This window comes from Arachis ipaensis, chromosome B06, assembly GCF_000816755.2.
Source record: "Arachis ipaensis cultivar K30076 chromosome B06, Araip1.1, whole genome shotgun sequence".
In the NCBI taxonomy this organism is placed as follows: Eukaryota; Viridiplantae; Streptophyta; class Magnoliopsida; order Fabales; family Fabaceae; genus Arachis; species Arachis ipaensis.
Genome location: NC_029790.2, coordinates 64,035,307 through 64,053,141, shown reverse-complemented (window position 1 = coordinate 64,053,141; position 17,835 = coordinate 64,035,307).

Here is a 17,835-nt window from a genome sequence, read left to right as displayed (position 1 = left end):
TCAATAAAATAAAATAAAATTCAAAAACAAACAAAACTAAATAAGATTAAAATTGCAAAAGGAACGATCATACCATGGTGGGTTGTCTCCCACCTAGCACTTTTAGTTAAAGTCCTTAAGTTGGACATTGGAGGGGCTTCCTGTTATGGTGGCTTGTTTTTAAATTCATCCAGAAATCTCCACCAATGCTTGGAATGCCAATAGCCTCCGGGGTCCCAAACTAGGCATGTAAAGCTTCCGAGCAGCTTCAAACAGATTTTCGGGCTCCCGGGGTGACGAATGTCAGAATAGATTCCAGGATTCCAAACTTTGGCTCTAAATTCGCCTTCGTTTTGATCTATATTTTTCCATTCGGGCGATTCAGAAAGTGGATTCTTACCATAGTGACCAAACATTTTCCGAGATCCATTCAATTGAGCTTGATACCAATCCGTGCACTTCAAGTTGAAGCGTGGGACCTTATTGAACCTTGTGCACCAGCTCTGAGCACGAGCCATTTCCCTCTTACTCTTAAAGCCACAGAGAGCTCTAAGCTGGCCATCTGTTTCAAGCAAACCGTATTCAAGTGAAAAAGTAAAGTTAAAAGTTAAGGATTGTACACACTTGAAGCTTGTATTAGGTGGTAATGGCCTTGGAGAAGATGTTTCTGGTGGTTCTGTAAGTTCTACTCCCTGGTAATCTTCTGTGAATTCCTCCACTTCTTTGCAAGGGTCTTCAAATGCATCATCACCCTGGTCAAAGTCTTCTATGTCTTCCTCAGCACTTGAGTCATAGATTGGAGGTTGAGAGGGTTGAGAGTCTGCATCATCTTCATATTCATTTGGGGAAGATTTTTCGATCTTAGAGAATTCACTTGCGGATGCAAGTTCAAAAGAAAAATATGTACAATAACCAATAATAAGGCACACGTTAGCAGTTCCCTGGCAACAGCGCCATTTTGACGTTAGGGATTTTTGCCAGTAAAGAATGTCATAAAAACAGTCGCATTGTAGATATAGTCTCTAAACCAACAGAAATCCCTTTCGTGCAAACGTTTTGGTTGTCACAAGTAACAAACCCCTTGAAATTGATAACCGAGTATTTAAACCTCGGGTCGTCTTCTCAAGGAACTGCAGGGAGGTGTATTCTTATTATTGGTTATGGAGATTGTAAATTCGGGGTTTTAAGAATGAGGAACAAATATGACAATTGATTTAAATAGCAAATAAAATAAATAAATAAATACTGTAAAGCAAACTTTTGGCAAGGTATGAGAAATTAGAAGTCCAGGTTTAGTTATTCTTATCAACAACAGTGAAGTTGAATCTTAATTCCACTTAGTCAACCTTTACTAAAGTAAAGGAAAGTCAAGGGACTAATTAGTTTGATCTTCGAATCCTATTTATTTCCTAAGAAAAGGTTGGGATTATTGAAGCTCAGTTCAATTAGCAAAGATAACAGTTATCAATTATATTGAGATAAGATAACTCCTGAGTTACTGTTTTCTTAACCAAGACCTAAAGAAGAAAAAGTAAATTACTGGAATAAAAATGCCTTCAGATGTAAAGCAACAATAACATAAATAAGAGAGATCAATCATGAATTGAAATACCTCAAATAACATTAATAAGGGAAATTATAATCTAACATGAAGAGTTCATAAACTAAATTGGAAGAATAAATAAAAATAAAGAACCTGGTATTGAGAGTTACTCTTGAAACTAAGAGAAGTCCTAAATCCTAAGAGAGAGAGAGGAGAGAACCTCTCTCAAAACTAGATCTAAAACATGGGAAATAAAATTGGCGAGCTCCCTTTGAATGGATGCATTCCCTCACTTCATAACCTCTGGTCTATGCCTTCTGGACTTGGATTTGGGCCAAAAAGGGCTTCAGAATTCGCTATGAGCATTTTCTGCAATTTCTGGTGCGTGGCCTCTGTCACGCGGTCGCGTCAGTCATGCGACCGCGTCATGTGCGTTCTGCTTAAGGCGCGCAATCGCGTCAGCCATGCGGCCGCGTCGCTGCTTCTTTGCGCTTGGCATGCGATTGCGTCATCCATGCGATCGCGTGGATGCCAGTTCCTTTAGAAGCTCCGTTTTGTGCTTTCCTTCTATTTTTGTATGTTTCCTTTCCATCCTTTAAGTCATTCCTACCTTAGAAGATCTGAAAACTACTCAACACACTAATCACGGTATCGAATAGAATTAAAGGTGATTAAAATAATTAATTCAAAAGCATAGGAAACATGTTTTTCACATACATCACATAATAAGGAAGAGAAAGTAAAACCATGCAATTAACATGAATAAGTGGGTGAAGGATTGAATAAATCACTCAAACTAAGCACAAAATACATCATAAAATATGGGTTTATCACACGCCCATGGTCTTTTCTTCCTCCTTCCTCTCTGGACTTTTGAACTAGCATGGCACGCCCAGGTCTGACGTGCCACGCCCATAGTAAGGCCCTTCTTCATCTTTTTGGAAACTTGAACTGGCGTGCCACACCCATAGTAGACACTCCATCCTTCCTCTCTGGACAATAACATTAGCGTGCCACGCCCAGTAGGTGGCATTCCACGCCCTTGAAGAGTCTTCACTCTTCTTCTCTGGAAAATGATACTGGCGTGCCACGCCTAGCATTCAAGTGGCACGCCCATGGTCATCTTTGTCTTGGCGTGCCACGCCTAAAGTCCCACGTGGCACACCCAGTCTTCTTTCTCCTTGTGAGCTTGTGCTGGCGTGCCACGCCTTCGAGTTCAAGTGGCACGCCCAGAGTTCTTCACCCTTGTATACTAGAACAGTCGTGCCACACCTTCGAGTTCAAGTGGCACACCCAAGTTTGGTGTTGAGCTTCTTCAAGTCTTGGCGTGCCACGCCTAGAACCCAAGTGGCAGGCCCAAGACACTAATAATGCTGGCTTGCCACGCCTTCGAGCCTAAGTGGCATGCGCAGTGTTAAAAAATAGAGTTGGCGTGCCACGCCCAGCTTGGCGTGCCAGGCCCCCTTTTTGGTCTTCAAAACTGCTCTCTGGAAAGTATAACTTGCGTGCCACGCCTGGCCCTGGCGTGCAACACCCATTGTAAAGCTCATTGTCCCTTCTCTGGAGTTTATAACTGGCGTGCCACACCTAGCCTTGGCGTGCCATGCCCATTGTGCTTCATCTCCCTGGCGTGCCACGCCTGGCCTAGGCGTGTGATGAGCGGATAATTTATACACTTTTTTGCATTGTTTTTACATAGTTTTTAGTATGTTTTGATTAGTTTTTAATATATTTTATTGGTTTTTAAATAAAAATAACATTTCTGGACTTTACTATGAGTTTATGTATTTTTCTATGATTTCAGATATTTTCTGGCTGAAATTGAGGGACTTGAGCAAAAATCAGATTTAGAGGTTGAAGAAGGATTGCAGATGCTGTTGGATTCTGACCTCCCTGCACTCAAAGTGAATTTTCTGGAGTTACAAGAGTCAAAATGGCTCGCTCTCAATTGCGTTGGAAAGTAGACATCCAGGGCTTTCCAGAAATATATAATAGTCCATACTTTGGTCGATTTTAGATGACGCAAACTGGCGTTCAACGGCAACTCTCTGCCTATTCTGGAGTTAAATGCCAGAAATAGGTTGCAAAGCAGAGTTAAATGCCAAAAACAGGTTACAAACTGGCGTTTAACTCCAAGGAAGACCTTTACATGTGAAAGCTTCAATGCTCAGCCCAAGCACACACCAAGTGGGCCCGGAAGTGAATTTCTGCATCATTTACTCATTTCTGTAACCCTAGTAACTAGTTTAGTATAAATAGAACTTTTTACTATCATGTTAAACATCTGATCTTTGATTAGTTTTATGCTATCTTAGACCTTTATGGGGGCTGGCCATTCGGCCATGCCTGGACCTTTATCACTTATGTATTTTCAACGGTAGAGTTTCTACACACCATAGATTAAGGTGTGGAGCTCTGCTGTTCCTCATGAATTAATGCAAAGTACTACTGTTTTTCTATTCAATTCAAGCCTATTTCTTCTCTAAGATATTCATTCGTACATAAGAACATGATGAATGTGATGATTATGTGACGCTCATCATCATTCTCACTTATGAACGCGTGCCTGACAAACACTTTCGTTCTACATGCAAACAAGCTTGAATGTGTATCTCTTAGCCTTCTAATCGTGAGATCAGAGTCTTCGTGGTATAGGCTAGAACTATTGGCGGCCATTCTTGAGATCTGGAAAGTCTAAAGCTTGTCTGTGGTATTTCGAGTAGGATCCGGGAAGGGATAGTTGTGACGAGCTTCAAACTCGCAAGTGCTGGGCATAGTGACAGACGCAAAAAGATTACTGAATCGTATTCCAGTATGATCAAGAACCGACAGATGATTAGCCGTGTGGTGACAGTGCATCTTGGACCATTTTCACTGAGAGGACGGGAAGTAGTCATTGACAACGGTGATGCCCTACATAAAGCTTGCCATAGAAAGGAGTATGAAGGATTGGATGAAGACAGTAGGAAAGCGGAGATTCAGAAGGAACAAAGCAACTCCATACGCTTATCTGAAATTCTCACCAATGAATTACATAAGTATTTCTATCCTATTTTATATTTTATTTATATTTTAATTATCAATTCACCATAACCATTTGAATCCGCCTGACTGAGATTTACAAGGTGACCATAGCTTGCTTCAAGCCGACAATCTCTATGGGATCGACCCTTACTCACGTAAGGTTTATTACTTGGACGACCCAGTGCACTTGCTGGTTAGTTGTGCGAAGTTGTGACAAAAAACTAAGATTATGAATGTGCGTATTAAGTTTTCAGTGCCGTTACCAAGGAATGAACGATCACGATTTCTGCACACCAAGTTTTTGGCGCCGTTGCCGGGGAGGGAACGAACAACAATTTCACATTTGTTTCTGGCAACAACAGTGCCAAGTTTTTGGTCCGGCAACAACACCAAGTTTTTGGCGCCGTTGCCGGGGATTGTTCGAGTTTGGACAACTGACGTTTCATCTTGTTGCTCAGATTAGGTAATTTTATTTTAATTTTAAGTTTTTGTTTTTATTCTTTTTATTTTCGAAAAATTTTTAAAAAAAATTATTCTATGGCTTCAGAATTTTTAAGAATGAATTCTAGAGTTTCATGAGATATGTTGAAGCCTGGCTGGCTGTAAAGCCATGTCTAATTCTTTTGGACCGAGGCTTCCACTCATCAGCACAGAAGCAAGTTGAATGAAGTATCAGCTGTTGTATGTCTGATTTGTATCTGCTAAAGCTTGGCTGGCCATTGGCAATGTCTAGTGTTTTGGACCGAAGCTTTCACTGAAAGCTTGGCTGGCTAGTAAGCTATGTCTAATTCCTGGACCGGAGTTTTAGACTAACATTGAAAGATTCCTAGAATTCCTATTAAAAATTTTGAAATCCTTATTTTTCTTTTTCTAATTAATTTTTGAAAAATAAAAAAAATTAATAAAATCATAAAACCAAAAATATTTTGTTTCTTTTTTGATTCTAGTGGCAATTTTTAAGTTTGGTGTCAATTGCATCTTTTTAATTTCATTAAAATTTTTGAAAACTCATGCATGGTGTTCTTCATAATCTTCAAGTTGTTCTTGATGATTTGCTTTGTTTGATCTTTGCATTTTTATGTTTTGTGTATTTTCTTGTTTTTCATATGCATTTTCAATTTGTTAGTATCTAAAGTTTTAAAATTTCTAAGTTTGGTGTCTTGCATATTTTTCTTTTCTTAAAAATTTTCAAAAATAAGTTCTTGGTGTTCATCTTGACATTGAAAGTGTTCTTGGTGTTCATCTTGATATTCAAAGTGTTCTTGCATGCATCATGTGTTTTGATTCATAATTTTCATGTTTTGAGTCTTTGGGTTGTTTTTCTCTTTCTTCATTAAAAATTCAAAAATTAAAAAAATATCTTTCCCTTATTTTCTCATAAATTTTCAAAAATTTGACTTGGCTTTTTCAAAACTTTTTAAAATTTAGTTGTTTCTTATGAGTCAAATCAAATTTTCAATTTAAAAATCCTATCTTTTTCAAATCTTTTTCAAAAATCAAATCTTTTTCATTTTTTCTTTCATATTTTCGAAAATTTCAAATTGATTTTCAAAAATCTTTTTCTTATTTTGTTTCATAATTTCAAAATCTTTACTAACAATTAATGTGATTGATTCAAAAAATTTTAAGTTTGTTACTTGCCTATTAAGAAACATTCAATCTTTAAATTTTAAATTCATACCTTTTAGTTTCTTGTTAGTCAAGTAATCAACTTTAATTTTCAAAATCAAATATCTTAAAATTTCTTTTTCAAATCTTTTTCAAAATAAGTTTCAATCACATCTTTTTCAAAATCAATTTCAAAATCTTTTCTAACCTCTTATCTTTTCAAATTGATTTTCAAATTAATCCTATCTTTTTGTTTGATTCTTATCTTTTTCAAAACTACCTAATTCTCTCTCTCTCTCTAATTTTTGAAAATCACCTTCCTCTTTTTCAAAATTCTTTTTAATTAACTAATTGTTTTGAATTTTAATTTAACTTAATTTCATTTTTCTTTTTTTTAATTTTCGAATTTTAACTTTAAATTTAAATTAAAAACAAAAATATTCTTCTTTTCTTTTCAATTATTTTCGAAAATTTTTCTCTCTCTCATCTCCTTCTAATTATTTATTTATTTACTAACACTTCTCTTCATCTCAAAATTTGAACCCTCTCTTCCTCTTGGTGTTCGAATTTCTCTTCTTCTATTCCTTTTTTCTTCTACTCACTTAAAGGAATCTCTATACTGTGACATAGAGGATTCCATATTTTCTTTTCTGTTTTCTTCTTTTTCATTTGAGCAGGAGCAAGGATAAGAACATTCTTGTTGAAGATGATCCTGAACCTGAAAAGACTCTGAAGAGGAAGCTAAGGGAAGCTAAAGCACAACTCTTTAGAGAAAATCTGACAGAAATTTTTGAAAAAGAAGGAGATATGGCCGAAAATAATAACAATGCATGGAAGATGCTTGGTGACTTTACTGCACCAAATTCCAATTTACATGGAAGAAGCATCTCAATCCCTGCCATTGGAGCAAACAATTTTGAGCTAAAGCCTCAATTAGTTTCTCTGATGCAACAGAACTGCAAGTTTCATGGACTTCCATCAGAAGATCCTTTTCAGTTCTTAACTGAATTCTTGCAGATCTGTGATACTGTTAAGACCAATGGGGTTGTTCCGAGGTCTACATGCTTATGATTTTTCCGTTTGCTGTAAGAGACAGAGCTAGAATATGGTTGGACTCTCAACCTAAGGATAGCCTGAACTCTTGGGATAAGCTGGTCACGGCTTTCTTAGCCAAGTTCTTTCCTCCTCAAAAGCTTAGCAAGCTTAGAGTGGATGTTCAAACCTTCAAACAGAAAGAAGGTGAATTCCTCTATGAAGCTTGGAAGAGATATAAGTAACTGACTAAAATGTGTCCTTCTGACATGCTTTCAGAATGGACCATCCTGGATATATTCTATGATGGTCTGTCTGAATTATCTAAGATGTCATTAGACCATTCTGCAGGTGGATCCATTCACCTAAAGAAAACGCCTGCAAAAGCTCAGGAACTCATTGACATGGTTGCAAATAACCAATTTATGTACACTTCTGAAAGGAATCTTGTGAGTAATGGGATGCCTCAGAGGAAGGGAGTTCTTGAAATTGATACTTTGAATGTCATATTGGCTCAGAATAAAATATTGACTCAGCAAGTCAATATGATTTCTCAGAGTCTAAATGGATTGCAAGCTGCATCCAACAGTACTCAAGAGGCATCTTCTGAAGAAGAAGCTTATGATCCTGAGAACCCTGCAATAGCAGACGTAAATTACATGGGAGAACCCTATGGAAATACCTATAATCCCTCATGGAGAAATCATCCAAATTTCTCATGGAAGGATCAACAAAGCCTCAACAAGGCTTTAATAATGGTGGAAGAAATAGGTTTAGCAATAGCAACAATACAAAAGAGAATCCAAAAAGAGAGTGCAGGGCCATTACCTTACTTGGTGTGGCTGAACCCAAAGAGGAGGAGGAGGACGTGAATCCTAGTGAGGAAGATCTCCTGGAATGCTCAGTAACCAATAAGGAGTTTCCCTTTGAGGAACCAAAGAAATTTGAGGCTCATCTAGAGACCATAGAGATTTCATTGAAACTCCTTCTGCCCTTCATGAGCTCTGATGAGTATTCATCTTCTGAAGAGGATGAAGACATTACTGAAGAGCAAGTTGCTAAGTACCTTGGTGCAATCATGAAGCTGAATGCCAAATTATTTGGTAACGAGACTTGGGAAGATGAACCTCCCTTGCTCACCAATGAACTAAATGCATTGGATAGGCAGAAATTACCTCAAAAGAAACAAGATCCTGGTAAATTCCTAATTCTCTGTAACATAGGCACCATGACCTTTGAGAAGGCTTTGTGTGACCTAGGGTCAGGAATAAACTTAATGCCATTCTCTGTAATGGAGAAATTTGGGATCTTTGAGGTGCAAGCTGCCAGAATCTCTTTAGAGATGGCCGACAACTCAAGAAAATAGGCTTATGGACTAGTAGAGGACGTGCTAGTAAAGGTTGAAGGCCTTTACATCCCTGCTGATTTTATAATCCTAGACACTGGGAAGGATGAGGATGAATCCATCATCCTTGGAAGACCCTTTCTAGCCACAGCAAGAGCTGTGATTGATGTGGACAGAAGAGAAATGGTCCTTCAACTGAATGAGGACAACCTTGTGTTTAAAACTCAAGGATCTCCTTCTGTAACCATGGAGAGTAAGCATGAAAAGCTTCTCTCACTGCAGAGTCAACCAAAGCCCCCACAGTCAAACTTTAAGTTTGGTGTTGGGAGGCCACAACCATACTCTAAGTTTGGTGTTGAACCCCCACATTCAACTTCTAAGTTTGGTGTTGGGAGGTTCCAACAATGTTCTGAACATCTGTGAGGCTCCATGAGAGCTCACTGTCAAGCTATTGACATTAAAGAAGCGCTTGTTGGGAGGCAACCCAATGTTATTTAATTATATCTATTTTATTTTATTGTTATTCTATTTTTTTAGGTTGATGATCATGTGGAGTCACAAAAACTACTGAAAAATCAAAAACAGAATGAAAAACAGCTTTAAAAATAGCTCACCCTGGTGGAAGAACTTACTAGCCTGTGGAAATTGACAGTGAAAGTTCTTTGTGTCTTATCCTCCATGTTGACTTTAGCTTCCCTAGGAAGAATTTGAGTCTTGAGTTATGCAACAACACTTTTTGGCCTTCTACAAACTCTCTCCTTGCTAGCTTGTGATCATGCCATTCCTTTGCTTTTTCTTTGTAAATCTTGGCATTTTCATAAGCTTGGGATCTGAATTCATCTAACTCGTTAAGTAGCAACAATCTTCTTTCCCCAGCAGCTTGATTATCAAATTTCAACATCTTTAGAGCCCAAAATGCTCTTTGTTCAAGCTCTACTGGTAGATGACAAGCCTTTGCAAACACCAGTTGGTATGGAGACATGCTAATGGGTGTCTTGAAAGCTGTCCTAAAAGCCCATAGTGCATCATCTAGCTTCTTGGACCAATCCTTTCTTAAGTTTCCAACAGTCTTCTCAAGGATTCTCTTGAGCTCTCTATTTAAAATTTCAGCTTGACCATTGGTTTGTGGATAGTATGGGGTTGCTACCTTGTGCTTGACACCATATTTTAGGAGGAGTGTCTCAAGTTGCTTGTTGCAAAAGTGAGTTCCCCTATCATTTATAAGAGCTCTTAGAACCCCAAACCGACTGAATATATTCTTCCTCAAGAATTAATCACCACTTTGTTGTCATTTGTTGGAGTAGCTATGGCCTCAACCTATTTTGATACATAGTCCATAGCCACCAATATGTAATTGTTTGAGTATGAGGGTAGCAATGGTCCCATGAAATGAATCCCTTAAACATCAAACAACTCCAAATCCATGATGAATCTTTGTGGCATCTCATTTTTCTTGGGTAGCTTGCCAGCTCTTTGGCATTCATTGCACCTTGTCACAAACTCTTTTGCATCTTTGAATATTGTTGGCCAAAAGAACCTACATTGAAGCACCTTGGCTGCAGTTCTTTTCCCACTAAAATGTCCTCCATATGTGGATCTATGGCAATGCCAAAGGACCTCTTGTCCTTCCTCATGAGAGATGCATCTTCTTAAAATCCCATCAGCACACTTCTTGAAAAGAAAAGGCTCATCCCAAATGTAGTGCTTAACATCATTTATGAGCTTTCTTCTCATATGCTTGTTAATGTTGGATGGTAGCTCTCCAATAGTTTTGAAATTGGCTATATCAACAAACCATGGGGCTTCTTGAATCATCATCAATTGTTCATCCAGAAAGCTCTCATTCACTACAAGGTTATGTGCTTCATCTTCTTCCTTTTGGATTCTTGATAGATGGTCAGCCACCTTGTTCTCTACTCCACTTCTATCCTTAATCTCAATGTTGAACTCTTGGAGTAACAAGATCCACCTTATCAATCTAGGCTTGGACTCTTGCTTGGTAAACAAATACTTAAGAGCTGCATGATCAGTAAACACAATGACTTTAGAACCAATGAGATATGATCTAAACTTATCAAATGCAAAAACTATAGCAAGATGTTCTTTCTCTGTGGTGGTGTAGTTCCTTTGATTCTTATTAAGAACCTTGCTAGCATAATAAATGACATGCACTAGCTTGTCTCTCCTTTGTCCTAGAACAGCACCAATAGCAAAGTCTAATGCATCACACATCAATTCAAAAGGCAAATCCCAGCTAGGTGGTGCTATAATAGGTGCAGAGGAGAGTCTACTTTTAAGCTCATCAAAGGCTTTCATGCATTCTCTATCAAAGATAAAAGGTACATTAGAGACAAGCAAGTTGCTTAAAGGTTTGGCAATCTTTGAAAAATCTCTAATGAACCTCCTATAAAACCTAGCATGCCCCAATAAACTTCCAATTGCTTTGACATTGCAAGGTGGAGGTAATTTCTCAATCACTTCCACCTTAGCCTTGTCCACCTCTATGCCTTTCTTAGAGATTTTGTGACCAAGGACCACCCCTTCGGTGACCATAAAGTGACACTTTTTCCAATTCAAAACTAGGTTGGTCTCTTGACATCTTTTTAGCACCAAGGCAAGATGGTGTAAGTACTTAGAAAATGAATCACCAAACACAGAGAAATTATCCATGAAAATCTCAATAAACCTTTCAATCATGTCAGAGAATATGGACAGCATGCACCTTTGGAATGTGGCAGGTGCATTGCACAATCCAAAGGGCATTCTCCTATATGCAAAAACACCATAAGGACAAGTAAATAAAGTCTTTTCTTGGTCCTTGGGGTCTACTACAATCTGATTGTAGCCTGAGTATCCATCCAAGAAAGAGTAGTATTTATGTCTAGCTAGCCTTTCCAACATTTGATCCACGAAAGGTAGAGGAAAGTGATCCTTCCTTGTGGCTTCATTGAGCTTCCTATAGTCTATGCACATGCGCCATCCAGTCACTATTCTTGTTGGTATCGATTCATTTCTTTCATTTGGCACAACAATGAGTCCTCCCTTCTTAGGAACTACTTACTTTGGGCTCACCCAAGGGCTGTCTAAGATTGGGTAGATCACCCCTGCTTGCCACAACTTCAGCACTTCTTTTTGGACCACTTCATTCATTACTGGATTTAACCTTCTTTGTGGCTATCTTGAGGGCTTGGAACCTTCCTCAAGAAGAATTTTATGCATGCATATTCAAGGACTAATCCCTTTTAAATCTTAAAGTGTCCATCCTATGGCATCCTTGTGTTGTCTTGGCACATTGATAAGCTCCTCTTCTTGCTCCTTACTGAAGCTTGAGTTGATGATAACTGGATATGGGTTGTTGTCACCAAAGTAGGCATACTTCAAGCTTGGAGGAAGGGTCTTCAATTCTAACTTTAGTGTTTCAACTACCTTGTTGCTTACCTTGTCTAGCATGATTGAGCCCTCTATGATTTCTTGTGGTAGTTCACCACATGATGCTTGCTGGTCTTGCTCCATTGCTTCTTTACATTGTTCCTCTTCTAGGACTCCTTGAACTATCTTTTTCATTGTGTCCAACATCATGCATTCACCAATGGATTCTTTTGGGTAACTCATTGCTTTGAAGACATTAAACACCATCTTCTCTTCATGCAGTCTCAAAACTAACTCTCCCTTTTGTACATCAATTATAGCTCCAGCAGTAGATAGGAATGGTCTTCCTAGTATGATGGAGGCATTGGACTCCTCCTCCATATCAAGTACAACAAAGTCTGCTGGGAAGATGAATTCTCCCACTTTCACCAACAAGTCTTCCACCACCCCATGAGGAAATTTGAATGTTCTATCAGCTAATTGAAGTGCCATTCTTTTTAGTTTAGCCTCTTCAATTCTCATTCTTTTTATCATAGCCAAGGACATTAGGTTGATGCTAGCTCCCAAATCAGATAATGCTTTCTCAATGTTGATATCCCCTATGATGCAGGGAATTTAAAAGCTCCTAGGATCATTCATCTTTTGGGGGAGCTTCTTTTGTATGATGGCACTACATTTGTTTGTGAGCACCACAATTTCCTTTTCTCCCCAATTTCTTTTCCTTGTCATGAGCTCCTTTAAAAACTTGGCATAGAGTGGCATTTGCTCTAATGCCTCAGCAAAGGTTATGTTAATTTAGAGCTTTTTAAAGATCTCAAAGAACCTAGAAAACTAGCTATCCTTCCCATCTTTTCTTAGTCTTTGTAGATAGGGTGCTTTTGGTATATAAAGTTTCAAGACTTACTTTGGTGGGGTTGGTTTAGGTGTCTCTTCTTCCTTCTTGGTTCCTGGATCCATTGCAGCTTCTTCTTCTTACAATTTGTAGTTTGAAGAAGCCTCTTCCACCACTTTTCTACTTCTTATTATGATGGATTTGCATTTCCCTCTTGGGTTGGCCATGGTATCACTTGGAAATGTATGTGTGGGCATGGGTATCTGCTTGGACAAGCTCCCTAGTTGTGCTTCCAGTTTTGAAATTGCTGTCCCTTGGTTCCTTATGTTGGATCTGGTCTCCTCTTAGATTGAGTCTATCTTTTGGTCAGATTGCAATTGCCTCTCTATAACAGTGGTAATACTCTCTGCCAATTATGACATAGCAGCCTCCAATCTTGCAAAGTTATTACTGCTATCACATGGTTGTGGGGCTAAGGATGATGCATTTTGAGAATGGTTATTTTATGGTTTTGGGTGGAGTAGTATGCTGCATTTTGTGAGTTATGGTGGGATCTATGGTTGTTATGGCTGGGGTTGTTGTATTGGTTGTTGTGGTATGGTTTGTGATCTTGGTTGTGGATTTGTTGGTTTCTCCACCTAAAATTTAGGTAGTTCTTCCAACCTGGGTTGTATGTTTTGGCATTCGAGTCATATGGTGGTCTGGAGGAATTGTTCACATAGTTGGCTTGCTCCCATTCACATTCAACTTCTGGCTTATCTTCCTCTTGTAATGGTGCTTGAGCTTGGATGGCTGAGACTTAATTCTTCTCCATCTGCTTGGTTAGAGCTGCTAGTTGAGCTGTGATCACCTTGTTTTTAGCCAGCAGAGCATCCATGGAGTTGAGCTCTATCACTCCCCTTCTTGGGTTTCTATCGGATGCATAGAAGTACTCATTGTTGGCCACAGTTTCTATGATGTCTATGACTTCTTCAATTGTCTTCTTTTTGTTGAGAAAGCCTCCTGAAGAGTGATCTAAAGCCTTCTTTGATTCTTGTGTCAATCCTTCATAGAATATGTGCAGTTGTACCCACTCATTGAACATGTCTGGAGGGCATTTCCTTGTCAACTCCTTGTACCTCTCCCATGCCTCATAGAGAGTTTTACCATCTTGTTGTCTAAATGATTGCACCTCAGCTCTTAATATGTTAACTCTTTGGGAAGGGTAAAATCTTGCTAAGAACTTGTTCACTACTTCTTCCCAAGTTGTCAAACTCTCCTTAGGAAATAATTCCAACCACTTTGATGCCTTATCTGTGAGAGAAAAGGAAAACAAAAGTAGTTTGTAGGTGTCCAAGTGAACACCATTTGCCTTTACAGTGTCACAAATTCTCAAGAATGTGGTTAAGTGTTGGTTTGGATCTTGTTGAGCATTTTCTCCAAATGAACAATTGTTCTGAACAAGAGTGATTAGCTATGGTTTGAGCTCAAAATTGTTGGCATGTATGTTAGGTCTCAAGATGCTACTCCCACAATTCCCAAGATTAGGATTGATATAAGAGCCTAGCACTCTCCTCTCTTGTGGAGGAGTGGTGCACGAATTGTGAATCACACTTTTCACAACGCGTACCACTAACCAGCAAGTGCACTGGGTCGTCCAAGTAATACCTTACGTGAGTAAGGGTCGAATCCCACGGAGATTGTTGGTTTGAAGCAATCTATGGTTATTTTGTAAATCTTAGTCAGGAAGTCAATTATGTTTATCAGTTGAATTGTGAATGACTGAGAGAGCATAAATTAAAGGTTACTTGTTATGCAGTAATGGAGAATGTCTATCCTTGTGCAAAGTATGGACTATTATATATTGCTGGAAAGCCCTGGATGTCTACTTTCCAATGCAATTGGAAGCAGGCCATTTCGAGTTCTGTAGCTCCAGAAAATCCAATTTGAGTGCAGGGAAGTCAGAATCCAACAGCATTAGCAGTCCTTTTTCAGCCTGAATCAGATTTTTGCTCAGCTCCTTCAATTTCAGCCAGAAAAATACCTGAAATTACAGAAAAACACACAACTCATAGTAAAGTCCAGAAATATGAATTTTTCCTAAAAACTACTAGAAATAGACTAAAAACTAACTAAAACATACTCTAAACTATATGAAATTATCCCCAAAAAGCGTATAAAATATCCGCTCATTAAGGAGCATTGTTGCCAACTGCTTCTTCATGATGATTATGTGCTTCACCTTCCATGGTCTGGGTTGAATTTTCTTCTTCTTCTTCTTCATCACCAACAATTCTTTTGCCTCTTGCCATTGCTTCTCTTTTTAATCTCAAAATTGTTCTCTTCAGTTCAGAATTATAGGAGGTTACAACTCCTCTTCTCCCTGTCATAAACAACACAAAACACAATCTAAACAAGAGTTATCACCTTTTTGGAAGAAGGGTGGTAAGTCAAAATTAATTGATGTAAAGTATCAAACAGTTAGTGTGCTACTTGTTAGAGTTAACATATATATACAATGAACAGTTAAGAATTAAAATACTAAACGAAATATAAAAAGTGAAATTAAAGAAATAATCAAAATAAAGAAAATGCTTAATTTAAATACTCACTAACTTAATCATTGTCAATTCAAAATCAATCCCTGGCAACGGCGCCATAAAACTTGATGACCAGAATTCACTCCCCATATAAAATGAATCCATTCTTTGGCAAGCGCACCAAATATCGTCAAGTAATAACCCACTAGGAGTGGGTCGAATCTCACAGAGATTGATTGATTGAGCAACTTTATTTAATGAGTAATTTTAGTTAAGCTAATCAATGAAGAGTATTGAGTTGTAGAATTTTAAATGGAAGAAAGATAAATGACTGAAAAGTAAAGAAAAGCAATAGAGTGCAGAAATGGAAATGACAAGAATGTAAAGTGCTAAAACATAAATGACTGAAATGTAAATGTGAATGGGGAATAGTAGAAATTAAAGAAAAGCTATAAAGAATAGGAAAGATAAGAATAAGGGGGAATTCATTGGGATTGGGAGATGTTGCTCTCTTTGGATTAGATCTAGATCATCTCTTCTTCAATCATGCAACTCATTGACCTCTTGGCAATCATGATTGATTGAACCCCAATCCCTTGGTGATTCAATCTCTCAAATCTTGATAATCAGTCAATTCCTTGGTCTAATTGCTCATGAAGAGAGATATTCTTGGTCCCTGATTATACTACACATCCTCATAGATCCAATTAATGGGTGGATTTTATGTCACCATATCCAATCCCAAAACCTAGATCTACTCAAGTGTGAAAAGGGATTTCAAGTATGGTTTCATGATTCCTTTTCCAAGGTTCCCATGAAACCCATTTTGCATTCAACCTCTTTCCCAAGATGATTGAACACTAGCATGAAGAACGAAATTCCTTCTAGCAAATCAAAGAGAAGATGAAAAGAAGAAAAATTCACTATCATTAATCTATCAAGTACAACAGAGCTCCCTCTCCCAAGTACAAGAGATGGAAGAGATGAAGTGAAGTGTAAGGTAAAACTAAGACTAGCTAGCCAATCAATTCACTAACCAACCCCCTTTTCAGTACTTCTAGGGGGAATATATACTACTTCCTATCACTAGAAATAAAAAGTACAAAAGAGAAAAGAAAATTACAACTAAAAAGAAAATGAAAAACTAATGGAAATGAGTCATGTGCCTGGCATGTGCTCCGCGTGTGATCGGCATGCCACGCCTGGCTCCTCAGCTTGGCTTGGCGTGTCACGCTTGGTGAAAGAGCATTACTGTTGGCTAAGAATTTCTTCTCGGTTAGAGGAAATTACTTCGTTGCAAGTATAGTTCCCAACCGACAAGTAATGCTCAATCAAAGTTTTAAAAGATTGGTTGTCACAAGTACAAACCCGAATGAAAATCAACCGAAGTATTTAAATCTCGGGTCGTCTCACAAGGAATTGCAATGAAGTGGTCAATTATTGGCTATGGAGGAACAAGGGGGGTTTGATTTATAAAAGGGTAAGAGAATAAATGGCAAGTAAATAATGCAAACAACTAAAGAAAGCAATTAATAAAGAGAGACATTCATGGCAAGGATTGAGAATATAGGCTTTCTATCCTAGTCACTAATCATAACAATGATTAAAAAGAATTCATCCTATTTAGTCATCTCCAATATGGAAGAAGGTACAATGTTAACTTTACACGAGAGAACGTCAAATAAGACTAGTTAATCATATCACGATAATTAACAAGAGTTTATCTTATTTCGTCATCTCCAACAATGGAAGAAGATACAATGTTATCTTCGCATAGGGAGAAAGTCAAATAAGACTAGTTAATTTCAATCCAAAAGTCCTAATCAACTCACTAATTGAATTAGTAAAAGATTAGTGTCAATGGAAACATATTAACTAACAACTCTAGATCGCCAATATAGGTTGGGTTTTCATGACTCAAGATTTTCTAATTCCTCCTTCCAAGCCAAGAATGCTCAAAAAGCTACTCTAATATCCTACCAAGCATTTTGTCAAACACTTGGAAGGCATAAAAGGAAAACATGGTAAATTGCAAGGAATATAAAATCTACCAACTACCCAATGAAAGGAATCAACAATAAACAAAGCAATTAACCATAAGAACATAAAAGAAACATTAATTGCATTAAAGAAAAGCCAAATCTAACAAGATTTCATAAACATCAAAGAGAGCAAATAAGAAATTAACAAGAGGAAACTAGAGAATTAAACTACTAGAGCATGAAAATGTAAAAGAAACAAGATGAAAACAAGAAATTAAACCTATATCTAAGATGAAATTAACCCTAGAAACCTAATTCTAGAGAGAATAGGTAGCTTCTCTCTCTAGAAAACTAACCTACATGATGCTATCCTAAAACTAATTGCTCCCCCTTTGCCCAAGCTTGAATTCTGTATGAAATATCCTTAAGAATGAGTTGGATTTGGGCCTAGACAGCTCAGAAATCACCCCCAGCGTTTTCACTTTAATGAGATCACGTGCGAGCTGTGACGCATACGCATGGGCCATGCGTACACATCGTCTGGGGTTTTCCTTCTCACGCGTACGCATCATGTCACATATACGCGTCGCCTGAACGACCTC